Source organism: Schistocerca gregaria, chromosome 7, assembly GCF_023897955.1.
Source record: "Schistocerca gregaria isolate iqSchGreg1 chromosome 7, iqSchGreg1.2, whole genome shotgun sequence".
NCBI lineage: Eukaryota > Metazoa > Arthropoda > Insecta > Orthoptera > Acrididae > Schistocerca > Schistocerca gregaria.
The window spans coordinates 83,077,927-83,099,769 of NC_064926.1; the positions used below are offsets into that span (position 1 = coordinate 83,077,927).

A 21,843-nucleotide genomic window follows, 5' to 3' on the forward strand; every position below is an offset into this window, starting at 1 on the left:
GAGAGATTGATAGGAACTCAGAAAATTGAATCAAGCACTGAGGTGACAAAAGTCATGGAATTGTGATATGCACGTATATAGATGGCGGTATTAATGGGTACACAGGGTACAAAAGGGCAAAGCTTTGGTGGAACTGCCATTTGTACTCAGGTGATTCATTTGAAAAGGTGTGCCACGTGATTACAGCTGTATGACGGGAATTAGCAAACTTTGAATGATAGTTGGAGCCAGACGCATGGGGCATTCCATATCAGAGACCGTTAGGGAACTATATATTCCGAGATCCACAGTGTCAAGAGTGTGCTGAGAGTACGAGATGTCAGAGATTATGTCTGCTGGTCACGCACAGTATAGTGACCCGCGGCCTATGCTTAATAACCGTAAGCAGCGGCGTTTGCGTAGAGTAGGCAGTGCTAACGGAGAAGCAGGACTATGTGAAATAAAAGCAGAAATCAGTGTGGGACGTACGACGAACTTTGCGTTAGTCGGAGTGGCGAATTTTGACTCTAATGGGCCATGGCAACAGTCGACCGACGCGATGGCATTGCTAAGAACACGACATCGCTTGCAACGTCTTTTATGGTTTCGCGACCATGTCGGTTGGACCCAAGACGATTGGGAAACCGTGGCCTGGTCACATGACTACCGGTTTCAGTTGGTAGGAGCTGACGGTAGGATTCGAGATTCGAGTGTCATTGACCCCAGTTGCCAACGAGGCATTTTGCGAGGTAGTTCAAATGGCTCTGAGGACTATGGGACTCAACATCTGAGGTCATCAGTCCCATAGAACTTAGAATTACTCAAACGTAACTATCCTAAGGACACCACACACATCCATGCCCGAGGCAGGTTTCGAACCTGCGGCCATAGCAGTCGCGCGGTTCCGGACTGAAGAGCCTAGAGCCTCTAGGCCACACTGGCCGGCACGAGGTGGTGGTAGCTCTATAATGTTGTGGGCTGTGTTTACATGGAATCGACTGGACTGATCATTGGCTGGAAATGGTTATGTTCAGGTACTAAAATCTGGAAGGTAGGAGACGAGGTACTGGCAGAAGTAAAGCTGTGAGGACGGGGCGTGAGTCGTGCTTGGGTAGCTCAGTTGGTAGAGCACTTGCCCGCGAAAGGCAAAGGTCCCGAGTTCGAGTCTCGGTTCGGCACACCGTTTTAATCTGCCAGAAAGTTTCATATCCGCGAAAAGTCTGAGCGCCGACGAGAGCATGTCTAGACAAGGCGACAAAGTGTCTGCCTGTCAGAGTGGTGATTTGGGTGAAGGTGGTGGTCCGGGTCACTACGGAGTGGAGAAATGGTGCGAGCAGGGGCGGTACTCGAGTGACCTCGGCTCCCAGCACCGGGCGGGAGGTGGGCGGCGCTGCGAGAGAGAGATGGCGACACGCGATTGAGGGAGGGAGGAGGGAGGGAGGGTGGGAGGGTGGGGGGAGGCGGCGGGCCCGAGTCGGCCTGCGCGGCAGTCCGGCGACCGCGGCCGCGACGCTCCGACCGGCCACAAGCCACGGGCAGCCTCTGCCGCATACAGCGCACGCAGGTAGGAGGGCCAGCGCGCGCTCACACACCTGCTACAGCGCACTCGGCGGCCAGCGCGGCCGCGGCGCAGAGCCTCCCCAGCGCCGCAGTCCCGGCCGGCGCTCCTCAGTTTCGGCTATCTACCTAACAGCGAGCAGCTGGTCCGAGCGCGAGCACACAGCCAGACACGTACTTCTCAGTGCAGTGCAGAGGAAGGTGCTACCGATTCTCGTCCAGTTGTTCTCTTGTGAAGTGAACTAACTCCCCGTGACACATTCGCCACTACGCCGGACACTTCCCACATCGGTACTGTTAAAATTTCCACCTTACGTGAAAACTCGTTTATACAGCAGTTCGGAAAACATCAAATTTTCTAAGTGGTGTGCAGTTGCCCATTTGGAGAGGCTGTGATTCCAGAATTATTCTTTTTTTCCCCTTCCTTTCGATGACGTCTATTAGTTTTAATTATAAGAAAACCACTTTCTAATTTTGTACAGTATCGTTTCCTGATGCCAGTCATTCTCTCCCTTTATTTCCCGGCCAATGTGGTATGTGAAAAATTATCATGCGTGTTAAGTGGTGTCAAGGTATTATCTACTTAAATTCCTGTGCAGTTACCCATTTGGAGAGGCTGTGATTCCAGAATTTTCCTTTTTTCCCGTCCTCTCGAGGACATTTATTAGTTTTAGTTACAAGAAAACTATTTTTTAATTCTATAGAGTATCGTTTGCTGACGCCATTCTCTCTCTTTATTTCCCGTACGATGTGGTATGTGAAAAATTCTCTTTATCAAGCGTGTTCTCTCTGTGCATTATGGCGTATATGTGTGATGTTTTTGGTATGCTCCGTAGTGTACTTTACTCATACAGAAATAAGACAAGAAGAAACACGTAATCGAAAGGTATTTTCAAATACATCGTTATCTGTAGGGAAACTTACATTTACAAAGCTTCGCCTGTCTATACAGGGTGTCCCATTTACCTTAACCACCCTAAATAACTGTTTGTCCAGATGCAAATTACAAAATGTTTCAAGCAAATGTTGCTTAGCCGTCAGGGGGACATCAATCAGCATGACTCCCATCGTTGTAGCTTTTACAATGATATCAACAGCTGTACGACTTATCTAAATGGTACCCTCTATTTTTTATTCGGTAATTCATTATCTCTCCTAAAGACCTATGCAAAAATATATCACACTGTACCATTCACTGAAACACAACGTTATTAATTACATAGCACAACACTAACGTTCATCCTCCCAGCGCTTAGTGCAGGTACTCGGGGTAATGGAATACATTCACGTCCTGACGTTGACAGAGGACAAATGTAAACATAAGTAGATTGCACACGCGTCATTCCGTCAACCATCGTCAGTTGAAGAGTTGTGTGAGTACAGTATACACCAACGCAGAGAAGGTAGAAATGCTACTAAATTAAGGTTCAAATGGCTCTGAACACTATGGGACTTACAACTACCTAAACCTAACTAACCTAAGGACATCACACACATACATGCACAAGGCAGGATTCGAACCTGCGACCGTAGCGGTCGCGCGGTTCCAGACTGTAGCGCCTAGAACCGCTCGGCCACTCGGGCTGGCAGAAATGCTACTCATCTATGGGGAATGTAAGTTAGCCGAACAGTAATTGCAATACTGTTTTCTTATGTACGGATACATTTAGTACAGTAGTTTAATCCTTTTAAATACTGTTGTGTAAACTAGGAATACAGTAAAGACTGTCCTTCCTACAAACTGTATCGACATAACGTTTCCTTTATTGTTGTTATTGAAGGTAGGCCAAATGCTACGCAAGCAGCGGAACTGTAGAGAGAGCGAAATCCTGACAAGAACCCAACTTCCCGACGAATGTTTTCTCGTCTTGTTGAGATGCTTCTGGAAACGGGAATTTTCAACCTACGACGACGCAACCGTCGTAGCACTCGCACTGACCCAAGCTGCCGAAATTATTGTTCTCGCTTCCGTTGATATGAATACACGTGTGTTGTTGTTGTTGAAGGTAGGTGAAATGCTACGCAAGCAGCGGAACTGTACAGAGAGCGATATCCTGACAAGAACCCACCTTCCCTACGGATGTTTTCTCGTCTTGTTGCGGCGCTTCGGGAAACGGGAAGTTTCAACCCACGAAAACGCAGCCGTCGTAGAACTCTCACAGAAGAAACTGCCGAAATTACTGTTATCGCTGTCGTTGCTATGAATCCACATGCGAGCACACGACAGCTTGAACAGGAGATTGACATTCCTAAAACCAGTGTACATCGTATTCTTACACGTCACCGGTTCCATCCTTACCATGTACACCTACGTCAAGAATTGCATGGTAATGATTTCCAGAATCGTGTACAGTTCTGTCAGTGGGCACAGCAGCAAATCCTCGCCAGCGCGAACTTCTTCTCTAGTGTTCTATATACCTATGAATGTTCCTTCTCAAACAAAAGACAGGTAAATACAACGAACATGCATTATTGCTCTAGCGACAACCCACAGTGGAGCAGACAGCGTCAGTGGAGAGTTAAAGTCTGGTGTTTAATACTTGATACTACAATTATTGGATCTTATTTCATCAATGGTAGTCTAAACGGCACAGCGTATGGCAACTTCCTCAGACGAATTCTTCCTCCTCTTCTGGATGAAGTGCTGCTAAGAACCATAAATGTGGTATCAACACGATGGATGTCCTGCAGATAATGCCTTGCGTGCACGTGTTCTGAGCCGACGGTATCCTGGCAGATGGATTGATCGAGGAGGAACAGTTACTTGGCCAGCTAGGTATCCTGATTTAAATCCTCTGGACCTTTTTCTTTGGGGATGCATTGAAGACGTTGTCTATTGCCATATTCCAACAACTCCAAAGGCTGGCAACACTGCAAGCAGTAAATAATTCTTGCATTCAACAAGTGCGCCAGTATATCGGTGCCCTGGGTCACCACTTTGAGCACCTTTGAATGTTCTACTCCTGGGCAATGGTAGCTGAGAGTCAAAGTCAATTTTGTGTTATATTTTTACTTGGTTTTCAATTGTTTTCTGACAACTCCAGCAAGTGGACGAGTTTGTGATCCCGGGCTCAGTGTTGTATTATGTAATTAATAACTCTGTGTTTCAGTGGATAGTACACTGTGATACATTTTTTAATTGGTTTTTAAGAGAGGAAATGGATTACCGAATAAAAAATACAGGTTGCAATTTAAATAGTCATACCGCTGTTCATATCTTTGTAAAGAACAAAACTGCAACTAAGTGAACCGTGCTGATTGACGTCCCCCTGACGGTTAAAGAGTATTCCCTTGAAGCATTTCGTAATTTGCATCTGGGCAAACAGTTATTTAGGGTGGTCAAGATAAATGGGATACCCCGTATATTGTAATGAAGCGATAAATGTACCATACCAGTACACATCAGGCATAAACGTAATAACACACGGACAACGCAGTTCATAATGGAAATTATGTCCCGAAACGCCTCGTGCAAGAATGAAATAAAAGAAAATCGTGACTGCCAGCTGCAAAATTTTATTTTGTAAACCAACAATGCTATTCTTTCTACATTTGCAGGCTTTCACCAACCATTTATGACGGAAAATACAAAAAAAAAAAAAAAAATCATTTACCGCTTTCAGCTTCGTTCTACAGCCATCATATATTCCATGCGAAAAGATGACAAAGCTTGCGCGGCTGTATAGCGAGACTTGTTGTGTTGCAACAGTGACCAGTGTGAGTGAAACAGAGTGTACGAATATTAATTTCATAAAATTATTTTGTATTCGTATCCTCTGTACAAGCTACCTACACCTTAATTCTGCCACATGTCCCTAAATGTTATGTTTGTTTGTATCGATCACTGTCTGAAGCCATTCTAAATAGCAGATGTTTAAAATACCTCTTCAGTCGTCTTTACATTCACATGAACGGTTTCGGACTGTTAAAAGCCGATGCTCAGGCGTAGCAGCTGTGCTGCGGTCCCCGAGCGCAGCGTGTACCTGGCGAAGTGTGCTGCCTATGAGCGCAGGGCACAGGCTGTGTGAAAATAAAATAAAGTAATTTACAACGGAAGCTATATTTTCAACCTCTGCTATTATGCTCAGTTACGGATGTTCTTCCAACAGGACTGTTTGCATTCTAACTAAGTGACCAAATAAATAAAAAGTGGGCTGTAGACCGCAGCTGAAACTGATCATTCAAAAACAAACATAGTCGACGCACTGAGGTGCAATAGAAGAAGTTACAAGCAGTTAGTTTTTTATACTCGTCTTTGACGCCACTCTGCACAGCTCTACAATGGTGAGACTGAATTCAGTGAATTTCTTCTTTTTTGTCTTGTGTAAATGCGGGCGTCTGCTAACAAACGATGTGCAAGTTAATTCATCTTTATAATTTGTCTGAAAACATTGAGCTTCTACATCATGAGGTTCGTGCACATTTTGCATTGTACGTGGTGAGTATTTCATTTCAAAGTGAACCGAAATAATAAATTTGATTATCAAGTGTAACAGAGCAAAAAATATTATCAGATAACGCTGACATGTCTCGAAACTTGATTCCTTTGTTAAATTTCCTCGATGGGACGGACGTTAATGCATGTTGAAGTAAAAAGAACGGTGTACTTTTTTTTAATGAAACATTGTTTTTCGTGTGACGTGTGTTGTTTATTATTAATAAAAATTACGTACCATCCATGGATGTCTTGTAAAACGAGTACCAAATTTCGTATCATGTCGTAGAGCATCTATCGCTACTCCCCTACGATCTGTGACCCCTTCCTAGGGCCATATGTGGAGTCATATGATAAATTACAGATGCGGCGCTTTTTTCGGACGTTGTAGATCAACAGTGCGTCTGAATATTTGTGATAGAAACTGCTCGACAATGTGAATTATGTTACCAATACTTCTTCGAATTCCTCAGAAGGAAGCGATGTATGGTATTCAGCCGACGCCTTGGCCGGGGCTAGGAATTGTTCCAGGATCAAGAAACAGCGGCAATCGATAAGTATCTGGAAACACGGAAAAATAACGTTAACACAGTAAACATGCTGTGGAATTTTCCCGTTACTAGTGCAGTTACTAATAACAGTATCAACAGACTTCAGCGGCACCTCCTCGTCCTCACATCCTAACAGTAAGAGCGAATACGATGTGCGTGCTCCTAGAAAATTATGCAGTAGAGCAATCTAGTGAATCAGCAAAGACTGGAGTACGCTAAGGTGGAATATTAACTGCCACTCTACCTCGAAGTTCCAAACAGAAACGAAGGAAGTGTGAGAAGATCTCTGCTATGTCCCGGTACTCATAGTCTGCTAATAGATGCTCTTCCTATAATTCCAAACCTCTTTTACCGTTTTCTATATACTTTTCCTCATACGTTCAACGTCCATCTCAGAAAGCCAAAGACTTCTGGTTTCAACAACTTTTCGGGGCGCCATACGTAAATCGCGGCCAGCTTTATCGGTCGTTGCTCGCTAATGGTTCACAATGTTTATTAGGTTTACATTACATCTGTGAAATATTAATTTTGAAAACGGTAAGGACGGGGGTTAGAATTTAATGTACGGTCGACGACGAGGTGATTAGAAACAGAGCACGAGGACAGTGAAGGGGAAAAGACACGCACGTGTTGTTTTTCATGTCTCCAGAAAACTCCAAGTTACTTATAATTTTATGGCGTTACATTCTTATAGAGTACACATAGGAAGGACGTTTCTTTGCAAACCAATTTTGCAATAGTTGAAGTTCACGTAATACTTGCTGTGGTTCTCTTCCATCAAACGATTCTGAAGTAGAAATCTTTGTTTCCCAGAATAAAAAGTACTTTACTCGTGTCACTTTACAGAGTTATAGTATCAGCGGATTCTTTCGTATCTAGTGTGGCTCAGTTTTGTTACAGACGCATACGTATGTATTTCTTTACTGTACAGTAAATTTTAAAGTTTATTTTACGGTGACTGAATACTTATCATTCAATATTTTTGGTAGGAATACAAATTCCTACATTATCCCTAACCGTGAGTTATACTCTTCTATTCTCTGGTGTGTTTGTAGAGTAAGTTTTCTTTTAAATAGAGAAGCATTTTTTTGAATTTGGATAAACGACTGCTGTTTGTGACAATAAGAACATTTGTGGTGGACCGGGACTCGATAACGGGTTTTCCGCTTATCGCGACCGTTGGCTTAACAACTTCGGTTTTCTGAACACGTCTCGAGGACTGACCCAACCTTCCGTGTGCCACGAAATCCACAATAATTGCGCCCGTAAATTTTGTGATTCCCGCACAGGGAGAGACAAATTTTTTATCGTCCTATTAGCCTGTCGGTGCGTGTATACATCATTGGTGCTAAAGATGTCTGTGCTCACACAGTGTCTGTATGTTTATGTTACAGTGTCCTTCAGACATGCTTGTGTGTTTGAAGGACGTGAGCATTTGGACACTGAATAAAAACAGGCTTCATAACTATCAGCGATGTGGGTGAAATGTGTATCTCTGAGTTGTGGATGATTGATAACTTCTTGTGCAGTTTGATGTTGATATTGAGTTGTCAAGGTTGATTATCGACATGAAGGGCAAAGATACAGTGTAATACGGTGGCTGGAACGTAGGTTATTCTGTAGAATAGCACCAATGGAACCGGCGAGTATAACAACCACTTCATATCGACAACCGCTTAGGAACAGTTTCATTCAAACTCAGCACATGAGACACCACAGAGGTTTCCTGTTACACCAACCTGAAACCATGATGGTGTAACTACGTGTGGTAGCCCAAAATTCTAAAGCAGAAATTATTGTTTCCAAACATGACGAATACTGGTGGGTAAGTTTCTTAATGCAACAGTCACCTTCGAGTCTAGTGTCAACCCACAAACGGACTTTTGTCACCGCGGCAACAAAAGGGGTCCTACATTCTTAAGCGAAGCATAGTTTTCAGCTTTCGAAGAAGTTTTTTCTCTGTTTATGTAGGCTTGTAGTTTTATGGACAATTTACACTTACCAACATTAGTCAGTTATATATGTGCAACGCTATACACACACTAACAACAATATTACTGTAAACAAAAGGCATTAAAAATTCTATACCTTTATAGTTCATTGTACGTGTGCTCTGCAGCGTGTACGTCTTCCCTTCTGCGTACGCTTTAAGCTCGAAATGCGGTGATATCTTCGTTTCGGTTATTCCCACCATTATGTTTGTACCTGAGGTATTCGGAAGTGTCCCACTAATGAGCCGGAGATGATACGCAGTACGAGACCATAAGCGAAGCCGGCAACTGCAGGCTATCGCCATCAATATGAAAATCAACTGAAGCATAGAATGACATTGCATTTGAGAGAGAGTTCAGCTACCCAAAACCGAGATTTGATTTTAGTTACAAGTACTCTTCGATAACGGCATCATCCATCGGCTGATATTGTATCGACTTGATTTTGTCTTCCCACATTTCATTCGACGGCTATTCTGTATCTTTTCCTCTACTTTTTACACAGATGTATAAACGTATCAGGAAAGAATTTTTAAACATTTGACCACAAAATGTCTGTGGTGCTCTTAAAAAATAGAGTGAAGTAGTACGCTTTTGCTCTTGGTTTGGAAAGTCTCGTAATCTGCTAACACAAAGCCCACCGGTACTCGCAAATTCGGTCAGACATTCGTTGTGTCACGCGGTGTGGCGTTTAATCATGCGTCTTCATCTACAGACATATTCCGAAAGTCAGCGTAAGGTGTTTGGAAGAGGATATCTTGTACAACGTCTAGTGATTTACTTTCCTGTTGCACTGACTGTCTATAAGCCTCCATACGAACCCTAATTTTTCTTACCTTGTCCTTAAGTGAAATGCACTTTAGCGGCAGTATAATCGTACCGCAGTCAGCGTCAAATACTGGTTCTCTAAAATTTGTCAACAGTGATCTGCGAGAAGAACGTCGTCTTCCCTCCAGGGATTTCAACTGATTTCACCAAGCATCTGCTTACGTTCTACGTCTACATCTACATATATTCTCCGCTAGCCACCAAGTGGTGTGCGCGGAGGGCACAATTCGCGCCAAAGTCATATCCCCCCCCCCCCCCCCCCCCTCTGTTCCACTCGCGTATCGCGCTAGAGAAAGACGACTGTCCGAACGCCTCAGTAGGAGCTCTTATTTCCCTTATCTTTGAATGATGATCATGACCCGATTTGAAAGTTGGTGGTAATAATATATGCTCTACATCGTCGGTGAAGACTGGATTTGGGAATTTAGAGAGCAGCCCTTCCGTGTAGCGCGTCTTCTATCTGCAAGTGTGTCCCACTTCAAACTTTCTATGAGATTTGTAACGCTCTCGCGATAGCTAAATGTACCAGTCACGAATCTTGCCGATCTTCTTTAGACCTTCTGAATTTCTTGAATCATACCCAACTGGTAAGGGTCCCATACAGACGAACAATACTCTAAGACTTGACGAACTAACGTAATGTAAGCTAACTCTTTTGTTGAAGGACTGTATCGCTTCAGGATTCTACCAATAAACTGCAATCTAGAGTTCGCCTTACCCGTTAATTGTGTAATCTGATCATTCCATTTGAGATCATTTAGAATAGTCACACCCAGATACTTGACTGATGTTACCGGTTCCAAAGACTGATCATTTATTTTGTACTCATACATTAATGGGGATTTACGCCTTGTTATACGCAACAGATTACACTTTCTAATATTGAGAGATAACTGCCAGTCATTACACCACGCATTTATTTCCTGCAAATCCTCATTCATTTCTTCACAACTTTCGTGTGATACAACTTACCTGTAGACTACATCATCATCGACAAACCGTCTAAGGCCGTTTTCAATACCATCAACCAGAACGTTTATGTAAATCGCAAAAAGCAGAGGACCTATTACGCTGCCCTGGGGCACACTTGAAGTTACTCTTGTTTCTGTTGAAGTTACCCCGTTCAGGACAACATACTGCTCCATGTCTGTCGCATATGTCATTGGATAGACCGTGAGCGCGCACTTTTTGTAGCAAGCGACAGTGCGGAACTGAATCTAACGCCTAACGAAAGTCGAGGAATATGGCATCAACCTGGGAGCCGGTATCTAGAGCCTGTTGTATATCATGCACAAAGAGGGCCAGCTGTGTCTCGCATGTCCGCTGTTTCCTAAAACCGTTTCTGCAGATGAGCTTCTCAGAGTCTAGAAAGGTCATTATGTCTGAACACAAAACATGTTCCATGATTCTACCACAAATGTATGTCAGTGAAATTGACCGGTAATTATGTGCATCCGATTTTCTACCCTTTTATAGTTTGTTATGACCTGGGCCTTTTTCCAGTCCCGTGGAACTTTCGGCCGTTCCAATGATCGCTAATAGATGACGGATAAGTATGGTGCTATATTTGTAGCATAGAGCATTCGGGTGGTTATCGACGTTACCGGTAGGAAATTTAGCAGGCCGCCTCTGAATTGCTTCGATATATTCCGTTAATCTGACCTGCTGTGATCGCAAACAGTTAAACAGAATTCAAGTATGGGTGGCGCTAGTATTCAACATGTGGTCTGCTTTATTGAAGAGCTACACTTTCTTAAAATTCTTCCAATAAACTGGACTATTCACCTTCGCTACCGGAATCCTTCCGTACTCGTTGGATTTCACGTCGTTTTGCAACGCCTAGATATTTAATCGACATGACTTTGTCATGCAGTCCATTACTAATGCTGTAATTCGAATAATAAGGAATTGTTTTCAAGCTCATCTGTATTAATTCACATTTTTCTACATTTAGGGGAAGCCGCTATTCATCACACCAACTGGAAATTTTGTCTGATTCATCGTGTATCCTCCTACCGTGACTCAACGACGACACCTTCCAAGACCTGCATTAGCAACAAACAGCCGTAGATTGCTTCTCTCCTATCCGTTAGAAGATTTATGTACAGAGAGGGAATAAGAACGGTCCTATGAGACTTGCATCGGGCACTTCTTACTACACACTTTTCTTTGATGATGTGGTCGATGTAGATGAATGGTCCGAAGAATCTTAATTAGGGAGTACTGCGTATACGTCAGTCCGTTTCTGCCTCTTATAATTTCATCGCGATTTATTCACGAGATAAAGAGCGCCTGATCAAATCTTGGGGTTGTGAAATCAGGACGGGTGACATAAAGCATTTAACGGAGCTATTAGTGAAATTTAAGAAGGCGCGACGGTTTCGATCCACTGAAATAAAACATTTTGAGACCGGGCATGGCTGTGACTGAAATTAACGCTCATTATTTAAAATAGCTTTCATTTATGAAAAAAATACAGTCAGAACTAGAGAAGTAATCGGAGACAGAAATTTTAAAATCGTATTTACATTGCACTGCAGTGTAGCGATTCTCAGTTCTAAATTCTCGACTGTGATATTTAGTCAGCACGTTGGCGAGGTTCTAGTTTTTTCGGCATTAGGACACATTCTTGAGGCAGAGACATCGTCCGACGTCTTCTTTATCGGTTTCCTACGTGATCATTTGTAATTCCGTTGAGATGTCTGTTTGTCGGTTAAACGCTGCTGAGTTCTGACAGAGATGCCAAAGGTTTTCATGCGACGGGAACAGCGGAGGAATTAATTCATGAACATACAACACACCTCGACGCGTAATCACCATTAATCTTTTGGCGTACTGGCGGCGCTATATTTTTCTGCTCTCTCTTTCAAGCGAACAGCATGTTAACTTAGACTGCACTGCCTGTATTTCACTTCGCGTGTTTAATTACCTCGCTGTATTTCATACGAATAGGGAAAATATCTCATTACGGACACTTACCGTTTTAGTTTCTGTTTCTTTTCCACTTCCTTTTTTTTTAGATTTATTAACAGGAGTCAGTCTTCCCAAGACGCTATTTTCACTACACAGTGAAGGAGGTTGTTCGAAAATCTTAAAATCCGTATTTTGATCTCTTTTCTTCTTGGTGTTGTGTAACTGATTGATTGTAAGAGACTTGCACCTTTATGGAGCAATGAATCTGTTTCCTGTGTAAAAAAAAAAAATAGTGTTTTAGTGTGGATACAGATTGATTCGTATCTTTTTGTGCTGAATAAACCAAAGTACGACATTCACCACAAAAACCAACGTTGGTGCGGTTGGTACGCTCTTGACGCAAGGTGTCCTGAAAGCATCTGACAGTGTCGATGAAGTAGATTTCGTGTTTATAGACTACCAGATATTTACAGCAAACTACGTTCGTGCAAGATGTCTACACAGATTCACAGCTAGATTGGACTTCTTGCAATATAGCGCGTCATGTGGCCGCGCTCTGATAATCAGCCACGGGTACGTAAGTTAATCAGTACATGTCGTCCATAAAGTTTATGACACATATCTCAGTGAACGGAAAAATGATCCAGTCGGAGCACAATAACGGTGAATATGATCCTATTTAGTAAACCACTCTAACATGAAAATCAGGGTACCAAATGCCTCGTTCTACAGTCCGCAGCACTTTTAAAGAAATCCCTAAAATTTTCGCGAATAAACATATTCGCGCTGTCTTTTATATGCAACTAACCTATCCGTTCCATGAGCCCCCCTAACTGTAACTCGCTCACATACACACCAGTCCATCGGTGTAAGTCTCAGGTGCCCACACACTCTGCCTTGCCCATTCTCACTGACTCATTCACCCGAACTGATTGTTACCTTCACAACTCTCTGTCAGTGCACCCTGTCTCACAGTCACAATCTCCTCCATTCTCTGTTACTAATACCGTCTGAGCTGCCTGTCACAGTCCATCGCCTGCTCTCTCTTACTGCTACTTCATTCCATCCTGCTCCTGATGTCTCCTCTGTCAGAGCTCTATCTTCCATGTAGTCATTGCCATAGACTGTCATTATCACTGGCTCCCACACAGTTGCACTTTTTCTTTTCTCCTCTCGCATTTTCTTCTTCACACTTTTCCTAGCACAGCTCTGTCGCTGTCAGCTATGTTTCATTACCACTGTGCCTCTCTCTTTCTCTCACACTCCCATTTTCAAGGTTATCCGAGAGCGGCATGTTAGGAATACATCGTAAAAACTATAGCCATTGGCTGTGTATAGCCGTCTAGGAATCCGTGGCTGTGTTTTGGTAAAAATGAAAGTAGACGCATTTCTTGATAAAGGATAAAGATTTTTGAAAACAGGAAGATGGGACGTCTATATAGAAGCCCACAGAGTATACCGTAAAATTTGAGCAATTTACTGTCGTTATTTATTATTTGAATTTCCCCTCATGTCGGATTTTACGAGTGGAAGCAGGATAACGTTGAACCTCATTAGCTCGGTAAAGAATAAAGATCCAAAAAAATACAAGAGTGTTCGAGACCGTTGTCGTAGGAACATCTGTGCATAGCCGCCTTGGAATCCGCAGCCGGCATTGGTACCCAATAACCTTAATTTTTTCAGTTTTTCTGCAATGGATGAGGAATTTTGAAAATGGGAAGATAGCACTTCTCGATAAAGACGTAGAGAATATACCGTTAAAATTTGGACACTCTGCTACTGTTATTTGTTATTTAGATATCGCCTCACATCAAATTTTACGTGCGTGTTGCACGTGTACAACGAGGCTAATTTTGAACCTCTGTGTCTCGGTAATTGATAAAGATTTAAAGATAATTTTCATACTTTTTTGCGATCAGGATGTTATAAATATATCGTACAAATTTCTGACATTTTCTGTGAATATCCAACTTGAAATCAGCGGCTCGGTTTTGGTACCCAAAAACGATGTTTTTCTGGTTCCTCAGGAACCGTCCACTTACTAAATGGTCTCTCCAAGAGCCTCTTCAGCCACACTGCAGACAACACGTAATGCAGAAAGAACGAGCTGATTAGTTCCGTTTGTCTAAGCTTCATGAAGTCTGCAGTATTCATATTTTTACCTTGGACTATAGGACAGTTACTGTAAGACAAACCTTCCGCAGGGTATAGAAACGGTCTCTAGTACGAGGACTATCCAAACTACTTGACCTATCTTTCTACCGCCAATAGGATGCAAATTGTAAGTATCGGAAAAAAATCTTTTTTATGCCCAGCGCTTGGGAACACTTTCGGTAGCGCACGCTGTCCTTCAAATTTGTCATTCGGACAATTACAAAAACAGCCCGAGATTTAGTTATGTCGCTTGCATTTTCCGTTTCCGCTTGAACACCGCTTGTCCATTTGCCATCGAGTTGAACGACGTAAGTGTGCCACCACACTTGCAGGCAGTGCGGAAATTACGTTGCTGCCTCATTTTACGACCCACTTCCTGCGTTCGGTTTCCACTGCATGCCGTGGGTGGAGGAGAACTGGTTGCGGCTGTGGGCATGTCGTCGGTAAAAGCGGGATTCAGACACCCATCTGGCGACCGTAATTTAGTTTTCAGCCCTTCTCTAGGATCACTGCTGACGAGCTACGGCGCACTTCCTTTACGCCTCTTTTCTCCCTCTGTCCTGACTCAACCGTGATGCAAGTCCGCGACAATGCAGAAGACGTTAATTTTCAATATTTTGTCATCTCACTTACAGAGCTATCGAAACCAAGTAATGTGCAGAGTCTCTGCGTACTGTACTGCAACATATTACAGCAGTTATCTGTCGCTGCTGCGTAGTCCAGTGCTATGTCTGTGAAAGCATACAAAACAGCGATGCTCTGTAGCAGTAAAGAAGAGTATTCACTTTTTTATTTATATTTATCGTCGTTGTAATTCTACATACTTACTCCACATGCCATCTTGTGTCCCCCCCTAGCCTGTTACATTTACCCATAATCCTGTATGGGAAGCAGGAGCTTCGCTAGGCGTCCATGTGAGCTCTAATTTTCCTCTCGTGGTAATTTCATGAGACGCATATAGGAGACGCATATCTCTCCGTGGAATGTCAACAGTAAACCACACCGTGATACACAACGTCACTCTTGTAGCACCTGCCAATAGAATTTGCTGACCATCTTTGTAAGGACCTCGCACATGCTAAACAATTTGGTAATATTCCTCCCTGGGAGTTCTCTGCCTTCTATCAAGTCAACCTGTTAAGAGTCCACGAAGAATTAGCAATACTCACAACTAATTAATACAAGTTTTTTGTGAACCACCTTTGTCGTGTATGAATTATATTTCCTCAAGATGTCTCCAATCATCCAGCAACTGCTTTTCATTACACTTTCAGTTGGTGGTTGGTCCTAGGTACTCTGTAGTTGTTACTGTCATTAAATACTTAATCAGAGAGCAGTGGGGACCTTCGCTTATTTTGGTACTGTTGTGGCATCTATTTAATTCGGGGTCGACAATGCGTCATAAAGTGTTTACAAGTTTGTGCAGTTGCCCATTTGGAGACGCTGTGATTCCAGAATTATTCCTTTCTTTCCTTCCTCTCGAGGACATTTATTAGTTTTAATTCCAAGAAAACTATTTTTTAGTTCTATAGAATATCATTTCCTGACGCCATTCTCTCCCTTTATTTCCCGTACGATGTAGTATGTGAAAACATTCCCTTTATCAAGCGTCTTTTCTGTGCATTATGGGATATATGTTTGATGTTCGTGCTATGCTCTGTGTGTACTTTTCTTATACAGAAATAAGACAAGAAAAAAAATCGAAAGGTATTTTCAAATACATCGTTATCTGCAGGGAAACTTACATTTACAAAGCTTCGCCTGTCTATACAGGGTGTCCCATTTACCTTAACCAACCTAAATAACCGTTTGTCCAGATGCAAATTACAAAATGTTTCAAGCAAATGTTGTTTAACCGTAAGGGGGACATCAATCAGCATTACTCCCTTCGTTGTAGCTTTGCTTTTACAACGATATCAACAGCGGTACGACTCTTTTAAATAGCACCCTCTATTTTATATTCGGTAATTCATTTTCTCTCCTAAAGACCTATGCAAAAACGTATCACAGTGTACCATTCACTGAAACACAACGTTATTAATTACATAACACAACACTCACGTTGTTGCTCCCAGCGCTTAGGGCAGGTACTCGAGGTAATGGAATACATCCACGTCCTGACGTTGACAGAGGACAAATGTGAACATAAGTAGAATACACACGCGTCATTCCGTCAACCATCGTCAGTTGAAGGGTTATGTGAGTACAATATACATCAACGAAGACAAGGTAGAAATGCTACTAAAAATGGTTCAAATGGCTCTGAACACTATGGGACTTACAACTACGTAAACGTAACTAACCTAAGGACATCACACGCATCCATGCCCCATGCAGGATTCGAACCTGCTACCGTAGCGGTCGTGCGGTTCCAAACTGTAGCGCCTAGAACCGCTCGGTCACTCCGACCGGCTTGGCTGGTTTGGTGAGAGGGCTGGCTCCCATTCGTAATAAAACAACTGAGTGAAATATAACGACGAACTTGGAGTATTGTCATAGGACTTTCACCCAGACCAAATCACGAGAACACTGACGATCAAACTGAAGGTGAAAATAGAAAAAAAGGACATTGAAGCTAAAGAAAGTTGAGCTAGGCTAATACTTGGATGGGTGACCGTCCGGTTAAAATCGGCTGCAGTTTGTTTCAAGGACGCGTAGGTAACCCAAGTGGCATCCAATTGAAAGAGTTGCACGAGGCCGTCGTGCAGCACAACATTTTTTTTGTATGGATTAACTTAATCTTCTGCGCCATCTCTAGAAGATCTTTGAGATATATCTACGGTTTACCACTAAGAGTCCGAAGTTTCAACGTTCTCTCGTTCTCACGGAACTTGCTTGAATACGGATGACCCGTAAAACGAAAGAGCCCAGGCGTTACATTCTGCTCTGTCAGCTCGGTTGTAGTTTCTTCTTTGCGACAGCGTAAGAGAGAACTGCATCGAGTGTGACATTGGCGTTTTTTCTTTAATGAATTTGTTCTGTAGTCAGAGCTCTGCAGCCGTCGTTAGAATGTCAGTCTTTTCAAGAGGTAGACCAATGCTCTAATAATAACTTTAAACATTTCACTATTACTGTTTATCACAAAAATATCATTCTAGCAGACGTGGCTGATTCGTTAATCAAAATCACGTTCTTTGAACCACATTGTTAGACAGACAACAGGAATACTGGTTCTTGAAATGTTGGGAGCAGACTTTAATGGGAGACCTGGAATACATCTTAGAGCAGCTTGTGGTTCACGATTTTCAGCATAACTGCGATGCTCTCCCGTGAGAGCAAAAAAACCTGCGTCCATGTGTTGTAACGATAATACCAACGGTTGGTTTATTAATACGGAACCGGTTTCGGTCTTTTGGAACACCTTTTTCAGGACCTTCTATGATTCTAGGTGATAACATTCATGACGGATAGCCGGCCGGTGTGGCCGAGCGGTTCTAGGCGCTTCAGTCTGGAACAGCGCGAACGCTAAAGTCGCAGGTTCGAATCCTGCCTCGGGCATGGCTGTGTGTGATGTCCTTCGGTTAGTTAGGCTTAAGTAGTTCTACGTTCTAGGGGACTGATGACATGAGATGTTAAGTCCCATAGTGCTCAGAGCCATTTGAACCATAGCCGATATCATCACATATTTTTAGTAGGACTCCAAGAAGCTTCGCCGTCCGCAGACTTTTTTCACGTGCGTGGTGCTGGTTGCTCGACATTTTGTTTCAGACGAAGCCTCCTCGGTATCGCTAGGTGCTCTTTAGAGTTCGCCGGCTCTGGCACGACGCGATTTCACGGAATCAGCAGAGTCTGCTAACCGGGCGTGCAGCGTCCTTCCTCTAACCCAGTAGCTTGTTATAGGGATTCGTAATAAGAAAACTTTGAGTATCCCTAAGCGGAGAGATATCTTAGAAGCGAATCAGGAACTCTGATTCAGCTCGTCCTGCCGTCTTTCACGTGGAGCATGGGAGTGGATGTTAGGCAGTACGCAATGCTTACGTACGCCGCAAGTGTCTACAGGCTGCCGCCTCTCAGGGGCGTAATCAGCATTTGGCTGTATTCACATGACGCAAACCTGACGCGCGTTTTCGAGTCGCCTGTTTGGATATCACGTGCAACTTACAACCGACCACATGAGCGCGCATTAACGTGTACGCAGAGTCTATAGACGCTGTCCTGTGGCAAGCGGTTAAAAAGTTAGATAGCGATCGTGCGCTGTCCAGTAGACCCCGCGTTTCCATCGTGACGAGGCGTATTTTACGTGAGTGTCTCTTACTTTTGTTTGTTGAACGTAGCGCAAAATGACTGAAACCGTAGGTGAGAATACTGACATCGAGCTATTAAGAGACGAAGTAGAAAAGGCCAGTAATTTTAAAAAGAACGTCGAAGTCGTATAAATTTTAACAATTTTGAGGTGACGAGCTCAGGAAGAAATGGATTTGACCTTGTGTGAGGGAAATGACAAGGAAAAAAATATAGGTAAGAGAAACTCTATCGTTAACAATTACATGGTATGCATGTTGAAATCTGTCTTCGTTATAAAAAAATTCTTGCTAAATTTAGCCCGAAAGTTATTCGCTGACGAAGTGGGCCGTCCATTATGCGCAGCATTTATACTTGTGAGATTTACGTCTCAGAACTCTTCCTGAGTAAATACATTTATCATTGCAACGTAGTTGTGATGTTTTGTAGTTGCTTTTACGATGTGTTTTTTAGGTTAGAAGGCCTCGGGAAAGTGCGGGATGGGCTGCAATGTCAAAGGGTGCTTGGCAATTACAGGACGTGCTTGGATCAAGGAACAGTCGGAATTATAGTTGTAAATTGTTGTAGTTGCGCTGGAAAAGTCCCTGAGCTTCAAGCGCTAATAGAAAGCACAGAAGCTGATATCGTTATAGGTACAGAAAGCTGGCTAAAGCCTGAAATAAGTTCTGCAGAAATTTTTACGAAGTCTGAGACGGTGTTCAGGAAAGATAGATTAGGCAGAATTGTTGGTGGAGTGTTTGTGTCTGTCAGTAGTGGTTTATCTTGTAGTGAAGTTGAAGTAGATACTCCGTGCGAATTGGTGTGGGTGGAGGTTATACTTAACAGCCGAATTAAGTTAATAATTGGCTCCTTCTACCGACCCCCAGACTCCGATGATACAGTTGCGGAACAGTTCAGAGAATGTTTGAGTCTCGTAACAAATAAATACCCCACTCATACGGTTATAGTTGGTGGGGACTTCAACCTACCCTCGGTATGTTGGCAAAAATACTTGTTCAAAGCTGGTGGTAGGCAGAAGACGTCTTCCGAGATTGTCCTAAATGCATTCTCCGAAAATTATTTAGAGCAGTTAGTCCACGAACCCACGCGAATTGTAAATGGTTGCGAAAACACACTTGACCTCTTGGCCACAAACAATCCAGAGCTGACAGAGAGCATCATGACTGATACAGGGATTAGTGATCACAAGGTCATTGTAGCTAGGCTCAATACCATTTCTTCCAAATCCATCAGAAACAAACGCAAAATAATTTTATTTAAAAAAGCGGATAAAGTGCCACTAGAAGCCTTCCTAAAAGACAATTTCCATTCCTTCAAAACTGATTATGCGAATGTAGACGAGATGTGGCTCAAATTCAAAGACATAGTATCAACAGCAATTGAGATATTCATACCTCATAAATTGGTAAGAGATGGAACGGATCCTCCGTGGTACACAAAAAAGGTCCGAACGCTGTTGCAGAGGCAACGGAAAAAGCATGCGAAGTTCAGAAGAACGCGAAATCCCGAAGATGGGCTAAAATTTACAGACGCGAGAAATTTGGCACGTACTTCGATGCGAGACGCCTTTAATAGGTTCCACAACGAAACATTGTCTCGAAATTTGGTAGAAAATCGGAAGAAATTCTGGTCGTATGTAAAGTACACAAGCGGCAAGACGCAGTCAATACCTTCGGTGCGCAGGGCCGATGGTACTGTTATCGACGACTGTGCCGCTAAAGCGGAGTTATTGAACGCAGTTTTCCGAAATTCCTTCACCAGGGAAGACGAATGCAATATTCCACAATTTGAAACACGAACATCTGCGAGCATGAGTTTCTTAGAAGTAGATACCTTAGGGGTTGCGAAGCAACTCAAATCGCTTGATACGGGCAAGTCTTCAGGTCCAGATTGTATACCGATTAGGTTCCTTTCAGATTACGCTGATACTATAGCTCCCTACTTAGCACTCATATACAACCGCTCGCTCACCGATAGATCTGTACCTACAGATTGGAAAATTGCGCAGGTCGCACCAGTGTTCAAGAAGGGTAGTAGGAGTAATCCATTTAACTACAGACCTATATCATTGACGTCGGTTTGCAGTAGGGTTTTGGAGCATATACTGTATTCAAACATTATGAATCACCTCGAAGGGAACGATCTACTGACACGTAATCAGAATGGCTTCAGAAAACATCGCTCTTGTGCAACGAAGTAATGGCCGCTATCGACAGGGGATCTCAAGCTGATTCCGTATTTCTAGATTTCCGGAAAGCTTTTGACACCGTTCCTCACAAGCGACTTCTAATCAGGCTGCGGAGCTATGGGGTATCGTCTCAGTTGTGCGACTGGATTCGTGATTTCCTGTCAGGAAGGTCGCAGTTCGTAGTAATAGACGGCAAATCATCGAATAAAACTGAAGTGATATCAGGTGTTCCCCAGGGAAGCGTCCTGGGACCTCTACTGTTCCTGATCTATATAAATGACCTGGGTGACAATCTGAGCAGTTCTCGTAGACTGTTCGCAGATGATGCTGTAATTTACCGTCTAGTGAGGTTATCTGAAGACCAGTATCAGCTGCAAAGCGATTTAGAAAAGATTTTTGTATGGTGTGTCAGGTGGCAGTTGACGCTAAATAACGAAAAGTGTGAGATGATCCACATGAGTTCCAAAAGAAATTCGTTGGAATTCGATTACTCGATAAATAGTACAATTCTCAAGGCTGTCAATTCAACTAAGTACCTGGGTGTTAAAATTACGAACAACGTCAGTTGGAAGGACCACATAGATAATATTGTCGGGAAGGCGAGCCAAAGGTTGCGTTTCATTGGCAGGACACTTAGAAGATGCAACAAGTCCACTAAAGAGACAGCTTACACTACACTCGTTCGTCCTCTGTTAGAATATTGCTGCGCGGTGTGGGATCCTTACCAGGTGGGATTGACGGAGGACATCGAAAGGGTGCAAAAAAGGGCAGCTCGTTTTGTATTATCGCGTTATAGGGGAGAGAGTGTGGCAGATATGATACACGAGTTGGGATGGAAGTCATTACAGCATAGACATTTTTCGTCGCGGCGAGACCTTTTTACGAAATTTCAGTCACCAACTTTCTCTTCCGAATGCGAAAATATTTTGTTGAGCCCAACCTACATAGGTAGGAATGATCATCAAAATAAAATAAGAGAAATCAGAGCTCGAACAGAAAGGTTTA

The 21,843-nt window shown here is 43.1% G+C and overlaps 1 protein-coding gene across 1 annotated transcript in view; it reads left to right on the plus strand.

Annotated features, from left to right (window-relative positions):
• Positions 1-1,482: 1,482 nt before the first annotated feature.
• The window catches only part of LOC126282292 (zinc finger protein 628-like), a 522,299-nt gene continuing 501,938 nt past the window's right edge, over positions 1,483-21,843 (plus strand). The window contains exon 1 of the mRNA XM_049981945.1: positions 1,483-1,543. The gene's annotated coding sequence lies outside the window, so the exon portion shown is untranslated. The remainder of the gene's footprint in view (positions 1,544-21,843) is intronic.